General features: G+C 38.3%; 1 protein-coding gene and 1 pseudogene across 1 annotated transcript in view; one reads left to right on the top strand and one right to left on the bottom strand.

Moving 5' to 3' along the window:
• Znf638 (zinc finger protein 638) overlaps positions 1-2,999 on the bottom strand; it is a 189,318-nt gene that overhangs the window by 32,975 nt on the left and 153,344 nt on the right. The window lies entirely within an intron of this gene.
• On the top strand, positions 106-1,325 carry LOC111817455 (annotated as a pseudogene).

Here is a 2,999-nt window from a genome sequence, read left to right as displayed (position 1 = left end):
AAATAAATAAATAAAATAAAATAAAATAAAAAAAGATCAAGGAGGGGAGGCCGGGGATTGAACCTCTGAGCCAGTGTGCCTGGGTCAGCTGCTAGTGGGGAGACAGTGGCTGTGGAAGATGAAGATCCAGTTTTAAACATGAGACTCACTGGGTGATCATTTCATTGAAATAACTTGAATGACCAGGTATGAAGTGCAAGAGGAATGTGCAATGACTGAGGCAACTCAAATTACTTTATTGCCAACCTCTACCTCTTTTGATTCTGCAAGAGAAAACTATGCCTCCAGCAGCCCCTAAGGCTCAGGAATCCAGTCAATTATCAAACAGACTCATGATTGGAAAACAGCAGGAGGAAGCAGAATGGGAAACCATGAATGTACTGTTAATGGGCATGGCTTAAGACCCTTGTGCCTAGTCAAAAGAACAGAACTTAGAGTTCTTATCATTTTTGACAAACAGTCATCACAAAGGATGAGGCAGAATTTGAGAATGTGGGTGGAACAAACAACGTCAGCAGAGCATGATATAAGAGCTCACAGAAACTAATCAGCAACTTAAAAATGAACTTCAGCTAGAAAAAAGCCGAGCTGCACAAGAGGAACAACGAACTAATGACTTGGAACAAATTATGGAGAGTGTAAAATGCAAAATTGAAGAATCAGAAGATGAATCTCTAAATATGATTTGTCAGCAACAAAATAAAATGAAAGATCTTCAAAGAAAACATAGAAGTTTACAGTCAAAAGGCCAACATCACAAGAAAAAAACAAATGGAACAGCAACAGACTATTACTTCTTTGCAAAAGGATGTCTGTCGATTAACAAAAGAGGAAGAACAAATTATGACTCAAAACAGAGTATTTGCCTATCTCTGCAAAAGAGTTCCTCATACAGTCTTGGATCGACAGTTGCTTTGCTTGACTGACTACTATGAATCTACAATTAGAAAAATCCACACACAAAGGCAGTATAAAAAAGATGAAAGTCAATCAGAAGAAGAAAAAGATTACAGAAATCTGAATGCCTCATCACCTTACAAAGGCCTTCTAATGTCACTACAGAATCAACTCAAGGAATCAAACTCCAAGATTGATGCACTTTTAAGTGAAAAGCTGAACCTCCAAAAAAATTTAGAAAGCAGGCCTACACAACATGAATTAAGACTTTATAAACAGTAAGTGAAGAAACTGGAGAAAGCCCTCAAGAAAAACATAAAATTACAAAAACTGAGGACACAGAGAAAAAAGATGAACCCAGCAAAGAAAATCATCAGCAGGTTCTAGTTGACTAGAGATACTTTTAGGTGCTACGTAGTATCAATTCAATTATTTTTTTAAATTTTATTTATTTATTTATGTGTGTGTGTGTGTGTAGCTCAGCCCACCAGGGGGCGGGGCTGGCTGGCATGTGGTGCTGGGGGATTGAACCATGGTCCCTGTGGTTTGCTAAGCTTGTTCTAAGTAGGTGCTTTAGACCACTGAGCCATCTCACCAGTCCCATCAATTCAATTATTCACAATCCAAGAGCTCCAGTAATAATTTATAAACAGAGCAAAGAAGGACCCCAACATTTTAACAAAGACTTTGTTCAAGATTGTAGATTTGAACATCTTGTTCCCATAATAGAAATGTGGGCAGATGAACTGACATCCCTAAAGGATTTGTATAAATCATTGAAAAAATACTCTCTACCAAACTGGTGCCTTGGCATAATTTGAAGAAACAGGATGAAAATGAAGGTGTCAGAGTTGAAAATCTGTTGTTTATGGTAGATGCCATGTTGGAAGAAGTTGAAAGTAAGAAAAAGGACAGCAACATGCCAAACTTTCAAACTTTGCAAGCCACTGTCTCTCACTTCCAAAAGTTATTTGATGTGCCTTCTCTGAATGGAGTCTTCCCCTGAATGAACGAACTCTATACTAGGCTTGGAGAGATGAACAATGCTATGAGGAACCTCCAGGAACTCTCAGAATTAGATAGTTCATCCTCATTGTGTGTGCTGGTAAGCACATTTGGAAAATTGTGTAGGCTGATTACTGAGGATGTGAATGAGCAGGTTCAGCAAGTATTGGGACTGGGAGATCTTCAAAGCATTATTAACAGACTGGAAGAACATAAGGAATTTTTCCCAGCATTTCAGGCATTTACTAATGATCTACTTGAAATCTTAGAAATTGATGACTTGGATGCCACTGTACCTGCAGTAAAGAAATTAAAAGTACTTTCATACTGGAAAAAAAAAAAAAAAAAAAAAAAGATCTAGGAGGTAGTGGTATTTAGGTAGGACACTTGAATTCACATTTAAGGAGAAGAGATTTAATTCAGACATAAGGAAAAGAATTCAAGTAAAATTTAATTCAGCAAAGTAGGGGTAAAGAAATAATAGTCTCAGGATTATAAAAATTCTGTATACGATGGCTGGGAATGGTGGCTCATGCCTTTAATCCCAGTACTTGAGAGGCTGAGACAGGAGGATGACTGCAAATTTCAGTGCAGCCTGGCTACAAAGTGAGTTCAAGGCCAGCCAAAACTGCATAGTGAAACCTACATCAAAAGACAAGAAAACAAAAACAAAAACAAAAAAACAGGGCCAGGGAGACAGCTTGGGTGCAAGCATCTGCCTGGAAAGAATAAGGACCGGGGTTTGATCTCTGGTTCCAGATGCTGTGCCAGCCACTGAAACCAGGCATGGTGATGCATGTCTATAATCCCAAGGTTTGGGAAGGCTGAGACAGGAGGAGTACTATAAGTCTGAGCTGTGTAGCAAGACTCCTTACCAAATAAATACATAAAAAGAGAAAACAATTGTATACAGTATTACGTGTATAGTCATGTGTTACTTTTGAATTGTAAGAGGCCAAAACAAGCATGAAAAAAGATTAACAAAGCTGTCAAAAGGTAACTAATGCTACTGGCACATGTAAAACAATCTACCAATCAAATTCTCAATGAGGGCTGGAGAGATGGCTCAGTGGTCTAAAGCACCTATTTGGAACAAG

This window comes from Octodon degus, unplaced genomic scaffold (assembly GCF_000260255.1).
Source record: "Octodon degus isolate 3935 unplaced genomic scaffold, OctDeg1.0 scaffold00058, whole genome shotgun sequence".
In the NCBI taxonomy this organism is placed as follows: domain Eukaryota; kingdom Metazoa; phylum Chordata; class Mammalia; order Rodentia; family Octodontidae; genus Octodon; species Octodon degus.
The sequence above is the reverse complement of the archived record's forward strand: the minus strand, read 5'-3'. Positions and strand labels throughout refer to the sequence as shown.